At 44.4% G+C, this 17,865-nt stretch overlaps 1 long non-coding RNA gene across 1 annotated transcript; it reads right to left on the bottom strand.

Annotated features, from left to right (window-relative positions):
• Nucleotides 1-900: 900 nt before the first annotated feature.
• LOC128108903 (uncharacterized) lies at nt 901-17,022 on the bottom strand. Its single transcript, XR_008217616.1, has 3 exons — nt 16,433-17,022; nt 14,756-14,825; nt 901-4,360 (listed from the first exon to the last, which is right to left on the bottom strand). It is a non-coding gene; the product is annotated as an uncharacterized LOC128108903 (long non-coding RNA).
• Between the last annotated feature and the right edge of the window lie 843 nt (nt 17,023-17,865).

The following is a 17,865-nucleotide window of genomic DNA, read 5'->3' as shown; positions in this document are numbered from 1 at the left end:
GCTTACCCTAGCAAGCTTATGAGTACCTGGCTCAGTGGGCTGAGAAAAGTCCCCATGGGGCGGGGGTGGGGAGTGGGGGGTGGGGGGGTGGGGGGAGGGTGGGACGGGACATGTGTTAAGGAAGCTATTGGCAGCTTCAGTTGCAAATGTCTATTCTAACTGTTGACTAAGTGGTATAGACTTTGGGTCTGGCTTGTTTCAGTATGTGAATTTTTATTTATTTGCAAGGGTGTTTTTTTGTTTTTTTTTTTTTTTTTGTTTTTGGTTTTTTCGAGACAGGGTTTCTCTGTGTAGCTTTGCGCCTTTTCCTGGAACTCACTTGGTAGCCCAGGCTGGCCTCGAACTCACAGAGATCCGCCTGCCTCTGCCTCCCGAGTGCTGGGATTAAAGGCATGCGCCACCACCGCCCGGCTGCAAGGGTGTTTTTTTTTTAAAAAAATATATGTCATAGCTTATAACATTTTTAAAAGTTTAAAGAAGTCACTGGCAGGCAGAGAGAAGACATTTCTGTGGTCACAGATTTATGAAGTGTTGTAAAGTCTCAGCGCTGGGATTACAGGACTGAAGAGAAACAAAGTGAGGAGATTCCTGCCTTCAGACAGGCTAATCCCCAAACAAATCAAATCAGTTCATAGCAACGGAGACGGAGACTCAGCGACGTGGAGTCCATCACTCCATGTCATGGGCGTGTCAAAGGAAAAGGACTTTCCTACACAGAACCCATCTCTTAAGGAGGAGAGAATATCCCTGGAGTAGCCACAGCAGTGACAGCCGGCTGAGTTGTACAAGCCAGCGTGGGAATATCTAGTCTAAAGTCAGGGCCCAGGCTGGGCTTCCTCCTCAGCAAAGCCAAGACAGAGTGAAATCCCCCCCCCCCCCCACGCCAAGAAGTGACTCCTGTCTCCCTCCCAGAGAGATGGGGGGACCTCCATGGCCCAGTGATGCCCTGAGCCCTGGTGTTTACACCCCATTCCTCCCCAAGTCTCACGGAAATGGTAGAGAATATGAAAAATAATGCTAAATGAATACATGTACTGAAGCTGTTGATTCAAGGAGGATAGGACTTCAGCAAACGTTTAGGAACACAATCTGTCCTCACGCTTCTTTTCAAATATCCTAAACTCAGAAAATGTGCATTTACTTGTGTAAAGCTTTGAAGGAAGCCGACTGTGATGAGAAATACTCAAGTTTTCAAGACCGATGAGGGTAAAAGGGTCAGATGTGTGATGAGTTAGCTGTACCGCTCAAAAGCTGGGTACATCCAGATGGTGCCATCTTATCACACGATCGGGTGGCTGAACCTGATACTGAGTCCTGCAACAGTTGTGATCTTGACTGTTCCCCCAAAGCCCACATACTAAAGATTCAGTTCCAGTCTGGCATTGTATTGAGGTTGTGGGAGCACGAAGGGGTGGGGCCTATCGGAAGCACTTTAAGTCACTGAGAGAAGGCTTGCAAAATGAACTGTGAGATCGATCCTAGCCCCTGCTCCCTCTTTTTTGATTTCTGACCATAAAATGAACAGTGTAACTGTCTGCTACCACCATGATGCGCAGCTCACCAGAGGCCCCAAGGCAACACAGCTAAGTAAGCATGGACTGAAACCTCCAAAATCCTGAGCTAAAATGACCCTCTCTCTTCTCTTCATGAGTTATTTCAGGTATTTGGTGATAGTGACAGAAAGGTCACTCACACGGGCTTACATTCTTAAGTCATGGGATGAGATAAGCCGAGAACACATGGCCGAGGGCGCAGCTGGGGCTCAGTTGATTAGGCACCAAGTCTGTTTGCTTTAGAATGCCTCCTCCTCCTCATGTTAAAGATATTAAAACCCACAAATCAAATAAGCAGTAATTACAGGCAGACCAACCAGCTCCTCTTGGGGCTTGGGGGGGGGGGTGTGTGGATCTGGGAGGCATTTTGTACAATGGGCGAGAACGAAAACACAAAGGGCTGGACCGGAAAGGAGAAGCTCCAGATCCTGCTCAGCCTCCACCTGTGGGGGCTTTGTGACCTGCTGTCACCTCTGCTGCAGTGGCTACTGCCCGGGTAAAGGACAGTGCTCTTACCTACCCTCTCCTTTCTGACCATCTCACTCTCGAGGGGACACTTCCAGGACTGGGAGACAGAGCTCAGCCTTTAGGTAGGCTATCAACGATGAAACGATTTGGGACATTTCACATCTGCCACTACTGCTGTTTCCTTTCACTGACACCAAGGCAGGCCTGGTCCACTCCAGGAGAAAGAACACTTGGAATGGAGAAATACACACAGAACTCGGAAAACGTACTATTTGGGGGCAAGACATTTAGAGTCTTATCATAATTCCAGGAAGACTATGCGAATAGTCTTAACTTCCAGGAAGTTAATGCGAATGTGAAACAAAATATAGGGAAGGTATTGGCAAGAATTTATCTCACCTTGAACAGAGAGTATCTTCTAAACCAAGAAGTAGAGGGAATGGTCCTAATGGGACACTTGGAAGATGTAACAATCTAAAAAAAATTTTAATTTTGATATAATGAAACCATATTTTTAAAAGAATCAAAAGCAAATCATGAAACAAAAATAATTACACATTTTGCGTGTGTATAAAGTCAAGAGCTAATGTCAGTAATTTACAAGGCAGGTTTACATATTCCTAAGAACAAACAGTGCCGGGAAGTAGTCAGCAACAGAGTGCTTATTTGGCACGCACGAGGTCCTGGGTTCAATGCCCAGCCCTGAAAAATAGAGTGTAATAGGGAAAAATGCAGATGATATGCATACACACAAGACCACAAGAAATAATACAAACAGTTGCACTTATAGAAAACACTCCTATGCACTTATAGCCAAATAAATCAAACTGTAGCAATTTGAGGACGTTTTTCTTAGCATTGGAAAAGATTCAAATGAATAAGATGATGGGAGGGAGCAGAGGTATGCTGCAAGCAGCTCCACCTCCATCTTGTCGGTTTCTCTTTTCTAGAAGAAAACTTGGTAGTAGACAATACCCACCCTACAAATGTGTATCCACTTCGACCCAGAAATTCTCTCTCCGGGTGTTTATCCCAAGGAAACAATTAGGGAATTGAAAACAAAAGCATGAGCATCTGGTGTGTGTGATGCACTCTCCAGAGCATCTTGTTTCATCTTTACGTTTGACTTCATAGGAAGTGTGCAGAGCCACACACTGAACACACACAACTGGATACCAACGCCTCCTTCTAAACATATTGGCCTGCAGTCATGTGAACTAGGAGGCAGTAATCCAGGAAACTGTTATGCAGACACTAAGCATCATCAAACTCAGTGCCTTGCACATGCTCAGCAAGTGCTCTACCATGCAGCAACCACCCCACCTCGACAACCAGAGGCCTTTTTAAATTTTTTTTTAATTTGTATTATTTCTTTTTCTTTATGTGTCTGTGCGTGCACCTGGGTAAATTGATGTGCTCTCCATTCATGGAGGTACCCTTGAAGGCCAGAGGGTGTCGGGTCCCCTGGAGCTGGAGATATAGACAGCTGTGAGCCACCTGATGTGGGTGCTGGGAACTGAACCCAGGTCCTCTGAAAGAGAAGCAAGTGTTTTTAACCACTGAGCCACCTCTCCAGCCCCTGAGAGTTCCTAATCTAGTCCATGGATGACCCTGGGATTCTACTAAAATGCTATCTGCTTTTCTGTGTTTGTGCATCTGTTTGTTTTGGGGGGTGGGTCACTGCCTTTTCTGATTCTTAAGAGGGTCCAAGACACATTTAGGAGAATAGTTAGTGAGAGAAGAACAAACCACTACTATCTGAAAAACCACAAATGTGTGTGTATATACACACATATGTACACATATGTATTATATATATTTACATGCTAGTAAATATCTTAAACATATATGCATTTGGGAGGTATATATACATATTTCAATGTCTGGACAGTCTTTAGAAATTGGGATTATTTCAGGTGAAGTGCCAGGAATTCTGACTCAAATTGGTTTAAGCTGAAAAGAGATTCTTGACTCAAGGAAACGATTAACTTCTGTGTGTTGCTCAATCCCGATCCCCATCTCTTTCCATCCCCAGCTCTGTGTATCTTCATTTTCACTTACGCTTTCTCTATTGGAGGCCCCAGGAGTCTCAGCTATATGTTGCCAGTTTAGATGCAGCTGCAGAAAGAGTCACTGTTTCTTCTCAGTAGTCCCCAGAAAGTCCTGAGAATCATTTGGTCCAAGCAAGGGAGCTGGGACCATCCTTGAGTCAATCAATCATGTGGCTAGGGAATGGACGTCCTTATGTAAGCTTGGGAGGAAGACTCATCATCCCTCAATACCAAAGACTCAGAAGAGGCGATGGGATTCCTCCCAGGAATATGGTGGGCTTTTGAATGCTGTTAACAGAAAGAGGAAAAATGGATGTTGGGAGAGAGAAACCCCAGTGCCCACAGAAGTTGTATCAACCGAACGGCCAGCAGCAGGCATCCGAGTGCCTCCTACTGTATTTCCAGCATCAGAGGTTGCCGCTTCGAGAACCTTCACCAGTTCATTTTTAAAGCTTCAGATTCTGTGTTTAGCTACTAGTGAAACCATTCCTTGTCTGTTTAATAACAGAAAATGCTGACTGGGGCAGGGGGAGGCTTGAGGGGAGCGGGAGGAGAGATGAGGGGGGATCTGTGGTTGGTATGTATAAAATGAATAAAAAATTTCTTAGTAAATAATAAAATAAAAACAGAAAATACTTTATCATAGGGACAGTCAGTAAAGAGCCTGCTGAGCAAGTGTGGAAATGTGAGTTTGGATACCAAGCACCCATGTAAAAGCTGGGCAGTGCGGAGACCCCAGTGCAGGGCGGGAGGCAGAGACGGGGAGACAGTCAGGAACAGAGACAGTGGGCTCCCTGGAGCACATTGCACAGCTGACCTAAGTGCATGGATGAGCTCCAGGTTTAGTGAGAGACTGATACCAACCTCCAGCTCCCAGAAACACCCAAGCGAAGATGTGTGTCTCTCACCACAAACGCACAAAAATACTTTATTGTAAATTATCTCTTTTGCCTGCTTTCAGAAATCATTTGGCTTTTTAAAATATGTATAAAAATAAGAGCATGAGAAAAATAAGTAAATAGAAGCAGACAAAATATCCAACAGCATGCAATTGATTGAGTAAATAACTCTTAATTCATATAATGGAATACTATGAAACTAAAGGTCACATAATACATCCTGATGTGAAAAAGCAAGTTATGGCCGGGCGGTGGTGGCGCACACCTTTAATCCCAGCACTCGGGAGGCAGAGCCAAGAGGATCTCTGTGAGTTCAAGGCCAGCCTGGTCTACAGAGCAAGTTCCAGGACAGCCAGGACTACACAGAGAAACCTTGTCTCGGAAAAAACCAAAAGAAAGAAAGAAAAGAAAAGGCAAACTATGAACAATCTGACCCAATGTCTTTAAAAGATCTCACATATTGGCATGTATAAAAAGGTTATGCAAGATATATGAGAATGTGATAGATAATGAGTGGTTTTTATATTTCTATATTTTCTACCCTTCTCTAGCACTACCATGCCCCCAAAGAAGCTGCTTGAAATAAACAAGGATAGTGAGTACCCTCCGTGTTTCGTGGGGTAACAGAAAATTCACTGAAGGAGCATGAATCAGACTGGGCACTTGTTGAGTGAAAGGCTATCTATCAATCTGTTCTCTGTGTGTGTGTGCGCATGCGTGTGTTTGCAGGTGTGTATGAGTCATGTTGCTTATCAAAGTCAGGACCTCTTATGGATGGTTCCCAAGTGTTCTACCACTGACCTACAACCACTAGAAGGCATTCTTTTCTAAATTTTTAAGTTATGTGTTTGTTTATTCATTTATTTATTTATTTGGGGGAAGGGGAACACATGCCATGCCCCACATATGGATGTCAGAGGACAACAGTCCAAGAGTTGTTTCTCTCCTCCCGCCATGTGGGGTCTGGGGATCCAACTCAGGTCATCAGGTTTGGTGGCAGGTGACTTCAGACACTGAGCCACCTCACCGACACACATGGCATTCCTTTAAGAGAGACCTATCAAATAGAAGATGCGACAAGAATGTTGCATTTAGCTGGTTTGTATTTAAATGCAACATGGCATGCTGATTATATTCGATTATTTATTAAGTCTATTTTACAGAATAAATGTCACTTTCTAATAATACTAATTCTACCTTAATAACCAGCTAAGGATAGCTCTAAGGACTATTTCCCATGTGCAAGAAGTATATGCCCACTTAAAACATTAGATCACAGCTGGGCGGTGGTGGCGCACGCCTTTAATCCCAGCACTGGGAGGCAGAGGCAGGTGGATCTCTGTGAGTTCGAGGCCAACCTGGGCTACACAGTGAGTTTCAGGAAAGGCGCAAAGCTACACAGAGAAACCCTGTCTTGAAAAACAAAAAAACAAACAAACAAACAAAACACACACACACACACCAAAAAAAAAAAAAAAAACATTAGCTCACTATATTATCTCTAGGCAGCTGGTATAAAAGTATGACAACTTGAAGCCGGGCGGTGGTGGCGCACGCCTTTAATCCCAGCACTTGGGAGGCAGAGCCAGGCAGATCTCTGTGAGTTCGAGGCCAGCCTGGGCTACCAAGTGAGTTCCAGGAAAGGCGCAAAGCTACACAGAGAAACCCTGTCTCGAGAAACCAAAAAACAAAACAAAACAAAAAACAAAAACAAAAACAAAAGTATGACAACTTGAAGATGGAGGAAACCTGGAATGGCAGCTCATGGTGAACTGTGGGAAGATATACCGGAGGATGTTGAGGTGGCTTGGTAGACAAGCCAGGTAGACGTCACATCAAAGGACCACAGCAGACATGTTCACAGCTGTTGGGAAAGGGGGTGTATCCAGTCAAATGTGAACTTCAAACAACAGCAGCTGTGCTGTCTGATGTGAGCATATTCTCCTACCTAGACACAGATGACGTCAGAAAATTGAAGGAGGGCAGTAGCCTCCAGGCAGTTAGAGAATAGACCTTAAATTTCAGGAGACACTCCAGACGGGCAACGAGGTACAAAACTCGAGTTAAGGATGCTTCTGGCTGTCATGAGGGTTGACCTCTCATTCTAAGAGGAACACTTCCGGTTCTACAGTGCCCGGCTGTAGGGTCAGAGTTCAGTACATTTTATGGCTTCATTACAGTTTGGTGGATATGAGAGGAAGCCAATGAGCCACACAGGTACTGGAGCAGAGGGCAGTTTGGGAATGAAGTGAACCGTAATTTGCATGATAATGCAAGTGGCCACAGTTCCAAAGCGGACTAGGTAGCCTTGGAGAGAGTCGCAGGAAGGAACAATGAAGGGACCGGAGACCCGAGAATATCAAAACAGAGGGTGATGTCTGTGGACCTCACATGTGCCCTGAGACTGTGGATAATGTGCTGAGGTCAGCTGTTTTCCGTTGAGCCTGTCTCCCTCACTCTCCTGGGAAACTCACCTTCTGTTCAGAGAGGGACTTATTCCTTCAGAAATTCTCAACACGAAGTTGAAACAAAAGCGGCCACCACCCTCTTCCTAAAGTGCCCTCCTACAGAGCTGTCAGTCACTATTGAGGCGCTGCCCACCCCCCACGCCCTCTTGAGCCCAGCTGCACAAAACTCAGGGTGAATATAAACACAGCTTAGAGTTTCATGTCAGCTTGTGTGGAGAAACCCACCTGCAGATAAAATCACTCTGGAGAATTCTTTAAACACACATACCAATGCAACCATTTTTTCCACCATAAATTCCACAATGAAATTCTTTCTCCAGTAACAGGTAAATGGGCCAGCTTGCAGTTTGGGGCCAGTTATACAGAAGGTATTTCTAAATCTTTGTTCTAGATGTTCAAGTCATGACAAGTGCCTGGGAGGTGAGAAAGTGCCTACCACATCAAGTCCCTGGTCTGGTCTTTTCCAACGACATTCCTCGTCTCTCAAGTTTTGTCCATATTAAATCTTCACCATTTAGCCCAACTAGATCAAGGCGGTAGGTACCAGATGACACCATAAATAGGAACACCATTTTCACAAAGTGGTAAAAAAGAAAAGAAAAAATTTAGGAATTCTGCATCCAGTAATGTCACAAGTGATATTTGGAAGCCCAAAGCTATTATTTTAGTGATTTCAAGGTAACCCATATTGAGGATCACAGCCTCAAACTCCCATGTCAATGGGGGGAGGTGGGCTATACTGGGATGCTACACAGTTAGTATTGCTACCAGCCTTATCAGTCATCAAATGAATGGTCTTCCATCCCCAAAGATGCCATTGCCATTACAAACACAGAGCGCTCACAGAGAGCTCTTGTGTCTTGTTCACAGTCCTACCTCTCTCTGACTGAGATCATCTTGGTGTCTGGAAGCCTCAGTTTTTGTGTTCTCTCTTGACTCCCCCAGCTAATCCCATTTACTCCATTCTCACCGAGCAGCTTCGTAAAACTCCCATCTCTCAGCTCATGAGATTCAATTGGACATGTCCTAGCCCATCAGCAGAGGTGGGATTGGACCCAGGCCTCCAATCATGTTATCCCCAAGTGTGTGTGAGAGGAGCCCTCCGCCTCTCACACACGTGCCCAGTGAGTTCAGAGCAAGCGTTCACTCTACGTAGATTCCATTGGTCTTCCTTCCTCTGCTACTCCTCTGTTGCCCAATTATCCCATTTTTCCTTTCACCTATAGCCTAACCTAAAATTTCAACCTGATCTTGAAGCATCTTTTGGAGGAATTTTCTAGGGACTTCACATACTACCTTCGAACAGCACAAAGTCTTGTTGCCTGGACATGGTGGTACACACCTTTAATTCCAGCACTCAGGAAGCAGAGGTCAGTGGATTTCTACTAATTCAAGGCTAGCCTGGTCTACATAGCTAGTTCCATGCCAGCAAGAGCTACACAGTGAGACCATGTCTCAGAGGGGGTAGGGGAAGAGGGGGAGATTTGTCATCTGATAAACTGACCAGCAAAAACCAGTATCTACAAAGCTCCAGCAGGATGTTAAAATGAAGATATATTTGACCTAAACATTTATAGAAAATGTCCACTGATATTTTCAAGGCTTACTACTAAAATATTACTTCTGCTTAAAATTGGACTCTATTAAAGTTTTTGGATTGGATTGTTTTATATTCTGTTGCTTTATGCAAGGGAAGAAAGGAAGTAACTTTTCTGTCAAGGCAGGATCTCACTATGTAACCTTGACCTTGTTGTGTAGACCAGGCTGGCCTCAAACTCATTGAGACTTGCTTACTCCTGCCTCCAGAGTACTGGGATTAAAGGAATGTGCCACCAAAATTCATTATTATCACTTTACTTGTGTATATGTGTATGTGTCTATATTAATTGATGTCTTATAGTTGCATACCCTCACAGACCAAAACAGGAACTGAACTCCTTGGAGCTGGAGTTACAGGTGGTTGTGAGCCATCCAACATGGGCACTGGGAACAGGGTAGGTCCTCTGGAAGAGGAGCTAATGCTCTTAACCACTGAACTGCCTGTCTAGCCCCACAGAAATGTTATTTTCAACATCTGCAAAGGTGGTTTTCTCTTATGAAACTTCTTCTCTGTTTGGATGACGTGAATCACGGAAGCAAGTCCTCGTCCTCTCCTTTCTGCTGGGAAATTGTAGAGGACACTGGTTTCATGTGGTCCTAAGGGGACAGTAGTTTGTTCATTTTTATACTTTATGCATCTCTTCTTACTCTTGGGATTGAATCATCTTACCATTCCAGAGTTGCTTTCAAATTATTGCCCACCAATGCCTCTCCCCAGTACCTACTGCTGCTTCCATTGTCCTGGTCTGTACAGAATATTGATTGGGGGTGGGGAGTGGGAGTGGGACGGGGTGGGCTGAGAAGGTCACTGCTTTCTCCCAGCATGCCTGTAAAAATGTCTTTAAAGATTTAAAGAGAGGATGTCATGAGGGCTCCATAAGAGGAAGATTAGATGAGGCTGGGGAGATGCTCAGTGGTTAAAGCACTAACTGCTCTTGCAGAAGAACTGGGTTGAGTTCTCAGTATTCATATGGTGGCTCACAACCATCTGTAACTCCAGTTCTAGGCGACACAATGCCCTCTTGTGGCCCCTACTGGTACCATGCAGGAACATGGGGCACAGATACACACTCTGGCAAAACACCCATACACATATAGGATAAATACATAAACCCCATAAGATTTTGTAAAAATAAATACATTAAAAAATAAACAACTGGTCCTATTTGTACCATACTTACGAAAATGTTTCTCTTAACAGTGGGCCAAATACAAAGGATTTTTCCAAAAAGCTTTCCAAAAATTTTAAATTTTTGGTAAATATATATGTGTGTAGGTTCATATAACATATAACTTACATCAATACAGTCATGCATTACTTAGCAATGCATTGCATTCTGAGAAATGCATCAAACGTTTTGTCATGTAGTTAGAGAGTATTTATACACCTAAGACAGCTGCAACATCACCAGGCAATGTTGTCTTATGGACCACATTGTATATGATATCTGTCATTGGCTAAAACATTGCTTAAGCAGTACATGATTGTATTTTTCTATTATTCTAGGCCCTTTAGAATTGTCTATATAGTAGACATAGACTCAGTCATAGTTCTTTTTGCAGTGCTTATAAAACTTATAAAAGTTTTGCTGGGAAACGGAATTATAGAAAAAGTGGAAGGGTAGAGAACAGAAATCCTGTGGATGATTCACTTAGGGACTTCGGGAACTCATGGTTCTAAGTGCCCAGCTAACTACAAAGCCAGATCTGCCTTAGTAAAATTCATATGCTCAGGTTCAGTGGAGATAGAATGGTGAGTCCTGGCTTCGGAGTCCAAGTATTCTTAACCGTTGTGTCCGGGACTTTTCACATATAAAGGCCAAGGACATTCCAAGGGAAGTAATACACCACTTTTACCAAGGTAGAGAGTCCACAGAATGGCCACAGCAGGAAACAAGCAGAGGAAACGTGGGGACAAAGTATGCAAATAAAGAGCCCTTATTGCCATGGAAGAGCATGGGATTTAGCTTTGTTTGTTTGTTTGTTTATTTCACAGAAGAAAACCAGTTAAGTTTTCTATGGAAGAGAATAACCTATATAGACCCAAGGCCAGGAAAGCGCTCAGGGGTAAGTGGATGGCATCAGAACTGAAGTACAAACAGGAAGGGAAGCCAGGAGGGTACAGTGATGAGGCTCAGCTTATACTGGACAGGAGGTCATAGAAACTGAGATGATACACTTGCACCGAAGGCAACATGGGCCACATGCTACCTGAGATAGAGAACAAAGGCAAAGCAAGACGTCTGAGGCTTTGAGACGTCTCCAGTGGAGGACATTTGCAATGGTGGGCCTGTAAGTCTAAGACGCCAACAAACCAGAAGTCTCGAGCCTCGGGGAAGGAGCTGGGAACAGATTTAAAAGTTATGACAGGCCAAGGAAATGACTCGGTGGCTAAGAGTACTTGTCATGCAAGCCCAGTGACCCAGGTTTGATCCTCAAAACCCACATTAAAAACATAGATGAGGTGGTGGTATGTGTCTGTAATTCCAGCGTTCCTATAGTAAGGTGTGAACACGAGAATCTGATGCATACTCCTGAGCCAGCTCGCTTGGAACATGCAGCATAGCAAAACCTAGAGAGCCTGCTTCATTAAGGCGGAAGGTGAGAACCAACTCACAGGAGTTGTTCTTGGCCCCCACACTCGCACTTTGGCACATGCATGTCTGCGTGCACACAAAAAAGCACTGATTTTTAAAAAGTAGTTTCCGCCTCTCATTCCCCCTTCATTTCTGGAAATATGGCTGACTCAGTAACTTAAAACCCCTCTCTAATAAAATAAACCCCAGCTCTGATGCACAAAAGAGCGCAAGCATTCTTTGACAGGCCTCGATAAGGCCTCAGGAAAGGACTAGAAACCCCAGGGAGCAAAACAAGAGGAAGGAGGATGTAAGGGGTGAGCAGGGATTTTCTGGCCAGTTTCTAAAGTGGCATGGCTTACCCTTTCATGGTCACGTGGAGACGAGATTGAGATCATGTCTGGTAAGAGTTTGGTCTTTGTGATGGTTTACATTGTTAATTTGACAGGATCTAGAGTTGCCTCGGAGACTGATCTCTGGACATGTTTGTGAGGAATTTTCAAGGTTAGGTTAACTGAGGTGGGTGGGTTAGAGGTGGAGTGGATGTGTGGAGTAAAGGTAGGGTGAGTGGGGGCTGGAGAGATGGCTCAGTCGTTAAGAGCACTGGCTGCTCATCCAGAGGATCCAAGTTCAAGTCCCAGCACCCATGGCAGCTAATAACTGGAACTCCAGGTTCTGACATCCTGTGGTAGTTTGAATGTAATTGGCCCCATAATCTCACAGGGAGTGGCACTATTAGGAGGTGAGGCTTTGTTAGAGTGAGTGTGGCCTTGTTGGAGGACATGTGTCACTGTGGGGGTGGGCTTTGAGGTTTCCTATGCTCAGGATACTGCCCAGTGTCTCAGTCAACATTCTGTTGCCTGCAAGATGTAGGACTCTCAGCTACCAGCACCACATCTGCTCTCTGTCCTGATGATAATGGACTGAACCTCTGAAACTGTAAGCCAGCCACCCCAATTAAATTTTCTTTATAAGAGTTGCCATGTTCATAGTGTCTGTTCACAGCAATAAAAACCCTAACTAAGACACACCCTCATATAGACATACATACAAGTAAAACACTAATTCATATAAAATAAATATTTAAAAATTTCTTTAAAAAAGGTGGGGTGTGGGCTGGAGAGATGGCTCAGAGGTTAAGAGCACTGACTGCTCTTCCAGAGGTCCTGAGTTCAACTCCCAGCAACCACATGGTGGCTCACAACCATCTGTAATGAGATCTGGTGCCCTCTTCTGGCCTGCAGTCATACATGCTATATACATAATAAATAAATAAATCTAAAAAAAAAAAAAAAGGTGGGGTGTGTGGGTGGCCCCATTCCATGGGCGGGGCAAAGGAGGTTAGCTAAGCATGAACATCAGTTATCCTCCTCCTCTTCTTCTTTACCTTTATAAGGTTTGTTTTTATTAGGTTTTTTCTTTTTTTAAATTTTGTGTGAGAGCAATCTCTGTGAGGGTGTGTGCATATGAGTGCATCCCTGTGAGGGTGTGTGCATGTGAGTGCCTCTCTGTGGGGGGGGGGTGTGCATGTGAGTGCATCCCTGTGAGGGTGTGTGCATGTGAGTGCATCCCTGTGGGGGTATGTGCGTGTGAGTGTATCCCTGTGGGGGGGGGGTGTGCATGTGAATGGAGGTGTCTGAACACAGAGGTGTCAGGTCCTCTGCAGCTGGAGTTGCAGATGGCTGTACACCAGCCAATATGGATGATGGGAATAGAACCTAAGTCCTCTGGAAGAACCATATGTGCTCTCAGTCATCAGTCATCTCAAGCTCACTCTCTACTTCATTCAGACATAACATGACCAGAAAGCTCCTGTTCCAGCTGCCATGTCTGGCCCGCCATGATAGACTTCCCTTAAAATTCCGAGTCCAAACAAACCCTTCCTCCCCTTCTCCTAAGCTGCTGTGGCCTTAGCTATAACTCATAAACCAAACAATCTAAATACTGCCCTGTAAGTAAAAGACTGGAATAGAAAAAAGAAGTCTACTTATAAGCGTGGAAAAATGACAATTATTTTTTTCCTTTATGTTTGGAAACTGAGATATGGTTTGAATGTGTCCCCTAAGACTTCTTGTGTGGCAAACGCAACCCCAGTATCTATAGGGTAATGTATCTGGAGGGAATAATGTATCTTTGGGAGGGAGTTAGAGTCAGACACAGCCAGGAGGTTAAACCAGCCAACAGGGCATTAGGGCTTTTCATATGAGGAAGGGAGACAGAAGCTGGCTGGCTTACTGTTTCTCCATGGGATGTACCCACCATGACACAATACAATAAGGCCCTGCCTCAATATCAGAGATATTGGTACCATGTTCTTGGACTTCCCAGATTCCAGGGACAGGAGTCAGATGAATTCCTATTTTTTTTTTTTAGGTTTTTCAAGACAGGGTTTCTCTGTATAGCTTTGTGCCTTTCCTAGAACTCACTCTGTAGACCAGAATGGCCTCGAACTCACAGAGATCCGCCTGGCTCTGCCTCCCGAGCGCTAGGATTAAAGGCCACCACCGCCCGGCTGAATTCCTATTCTTTATCAGGTATTCAGTCTTAAGGGCTTTGTTATACCAACAGGAAATTGACCAAGATGCACAAATTCCTAAGTCACAAAAAAGAAAATATTTTCTCTGGGAAGTTTTCATTGTAGCCAGTGGAGTGCTGGGGCCAGTTTACTGTAGACCACAAGAACTAAAAATAGAAATTTCTCCCTACCTTCTCTTTATTTCTCCCTACCTTCAATACTGTCATGCTAGGGACCTTGAAATCAACAAGGACGTCTTCTATATTTCCACCATAGAAAGTGATGTTTGCAGCCTATCAGGGCTTCACTTCAAGAGTTCAAGGCCATTGTGTTAGCCTATCTTGATGTGTTTGGAAGGTAGAATTTATACTAGCTTTTAATCCCCACACCCCAGGGGCAGTGGCAGAAGGATCTCTGGTCTACATATTGAGTTCCAGCACAGCCAGGACTACATAGAGAGATCCTGTCTCAAACAAAACAAAACAAACAAACAGCACTTATACTGGTATTTCTACCACTACCATCTTCTAGGAGTAACAAAACTAAGAAACAAAAACAGCCCACACCCTAAACTGGACCTTACAGTTTCCCACAGGCAGTTTTAACATGAGAAGATGGTTCCTTACCAGCAAGAGCTAGCAGACATATACAGATCTGGCTTCAGGTTCCAAGAGCCTCACGACACAGATAATTTGGCTAAAGACAGAAAATAAACAAAATTAATACAAAGTCACAGATATAAAGAAAAAAATAAGACACAAAAAAAGCATAATCCCAGGACTTGGGAGGCAGAGAAGCAAGTGCATCTCTGTGAATTTGAGGCTAGCTTAGTCTATGTAGTGAGTTCTAGGATAGCCAGGGCTACATAAAAAGCCTTTCTTAAAAACAAAACAAAACAAAAAAAGAAAGAAAGAAAAAAAGTAAAAGAATAAAAAAAGTAAAAGACTATAGTCTCTAAAGTCAAAGTAAAAATGTTGTTTCCAAAAGACCAAAATTATTTGGAAAATGAAGATTTCTTAAAAGTTATATATGTTCTAGATATATGGTAGTATAATTACAGAGATCAAAGGACATTCTCTTTTTATTTTTTTATTATTGTATATTGTAGGAGTCCATGAAAGCTTCCTAGTGAGAGCTGAGCTTGCTTTACACAGCAGGGCTGCATTAGGGGATGGCTTGACCACGTGCATCTTCACCAGGTGTTTGGGATGGTCTGCACTTGGCTGTGCTGGGGGAGGAGGTCTTTTGCTCCACCCCTTGGCATTCCTTTAAAAGTCCTTTAGTAGTAGGGCCAGGCGGTGGTGGTGCACACCTTTAATTCCAGCACTCAGGAAGCAGAGCCAGGCGGATCTCTGTGAGTTCGAGGCCAGCCTGGTCGACAGAGCGAGATCCAGGACAGACACCAAAACTACACAGAGAAACCCTGTCTTGGAAGAAAAAAAAAAAAGCTCTTTAATAGAGACAGAAGGGGCTGGTGAGTTTTGACCCAAGCCTTCCTGAGGCTATTTTGTGTTTCTGTCTCTCTACTCTATATTTCTATCGAAATATTTCTCATTTCTCCTTGCTCAAGAGCACCCTGGGGGAAAAAGTGGGGGCAGGCCCCTCACAGTATGAGTGTTTTGCCTGCATGTATGCATGTGCACTATGTACATGCCTGGTGCCTGAGGATTCCAGAAGAGGGCTTCTGATCTCCTGGACCTGGAGTTACAAAGTTGTGAGTGCCATGTGGGTGCTGGGAATTGAACCAGGGTCCTCTGCAAGAGCAACAAGTGCTCCTAACTAATAGGCCCACTTCCCAGCCCCACGAGAAATTCTTAAATAAACAAGTCATACATTTTTTTTAGCTTTGCTCTTCTTTCTAAGAGCAAAGCTAAAAAAGACAAAACTGAACTGGACAAAATCTGCATTCATTCATTTGGATGAACATCAGGTACCACAAACAAAACCAAACCAAACCCAAAAATGCAAAAGAAAACGAGAAAAAGATGAAGCGGGACGCTGCCTGGTGGCTGCCATGAGCCTGCCTGGTCCTCTGCCTCCTGGGCTTCCTGTGTGTTCTTTCTTCAGCTTTGTCTGTAAGCGTTGTTAACCCTGGGGTTTAGTCATGAACTCTTTCTTCTTCTGACTGAGTACTTTACGAGGTGATTTCATAGCTTTTACTACAAACTGTAACCATTGATCCCCCAATGTACATTTCTAGCCCCAAATCTCACCGGAACCCCAAATCCATCACAGACACTATGAACTCCGTAGGAGGCAGCATTCATTATTTCCCCTACCCTGTCCATCTCCTCCCTACTTACCATGGCCATTTCTCTGGTGGGGCATGTATGTCCTCCTTATTCTCAATCCAGAAAAATCCAGTTTACACCCCTTAACTTCACTCACTCTGTGATCCCCTTGACTCTCATTGCTTGCCCTGTGGCATTGGTGATCTCCCCGTGGGCTTTCCAGATCTCCAGACACTCTCTGGGGCCCACCTTTCTCCACAGCTCCGGCTGCGGCAGGGGGAAGAGCTGTGCTCAAGCCTACAGCTGCTTCACGGACAGTCTCTCCTGCAGCAGCCCGGGTTGGAGATGGTTGATTCAGTGGATACATGGATTCATGAATGGATATGTTATTTCCAACCAGCTCCAGGGACTCGAGAGTGTGGCTTTAGCGTTCTATTGGACCGTGCTCACCACAGTCCCGTCTGTGAATGTGGCTCCTGTCTGCGGTCTGGTTCTGAAAGCGGCAGAGCTATTGCCGGGAATGTGACGGCTGTTTTTCCAACTGCAGGGTGTTGCCAATCACTGTCAAATAAAGCAGTCTCAAGAGCGCTGTTCCAAATGACCCGAAGTGCAACTGTCTGGGCTGTGGGCTGGAATATTAAATGACATTGTGTTTCCGAGGCTTGCCGGGCTGCTTGACTCACAGCTGCAGTAGAAACGTTTTAACGAAATTAAAATCTCCGTGGGGGAGGGGAAGGCAGGGACTAAAGGTTGGACTGAGGGCTGAATGAGAACACTGGCAAGGCAGGGCACATTGGTACAGCTTGATTCCTATATTTAATTATCGCGGGGAAGGACTAAGACAGAGAGTCTACTGTATAATTTAAAACAGTCTAAATCATCGCAAATTTGCTACCCATTGAGTTGGGCGGGGGGAGGGGGGGAGAGAGAATTTTCTGGAAAATATATACATTAAATCAAAAGGGGCCATGGGCCAAAGAAATAAAAGCTATCTCTTCAGAGAGCAAATTGAAATAGATCGATTACCCTTTGTCATTTCCTATTTCTAAAGCTAATGAATTACTTTTTTTTTTTTTTTTTTTAAAGCCCAGCTCTGGGCACCGCTGGGTTTAGCCAAAGAAGGGATTCCTGATGTACCAAAGAGTATCCTTTGGGGTCATTTTGACCAGAGGATAGAGGGCTGTAAAAACACTCAAACATAAGATGACATTCTTTGACTTGCTCCATTAAGAAAGGACGAAATGATGTGTCCTGTTGTTCTCAGCGTAGAGGCCCCGAGGGTACAAACATGAATACCACGAGACCTCTGTCTTTGAACGAGGCACAAAGCAGAAGGATACTGCAAAGCTCAAAATGAGGGCATTAAAAAAATGTCAAGAAGCCCAAAGCAAGCCGGAGGAATTAGCGCCAAGTGGTGTGATCAGTAAGGAATCCATAGCCCCAAAAGTTTCCCCGCCCTCGCTCGCTCGCCATACGTCTCCCACCTTCCACCTCCCAGCCTCCCG

The sequence above is a fragment of the Peromyscus californicus genome, unplaced genomic scaffold (genome assembly GCF_007827085.1).
Source record: "Peromyscus californicus insignis strain IS unplaced genomic scaffold, ASM782708v3 Scaffold_13__1_contigs__length_99412109, whole genome shotgun sequence".
Classification (NCBI taxonomy): Eukaryota; Metazoa; Chordata; class Mammalia; order Rodentia; family Cricetidae; genus Peromyscus; species Peromyscus californicus.
The sequence above is the reverse complement of the archived record's forward strand: the minus strand, read 5'-3'. Positions and strand labels throughout refer to the sequence as shown.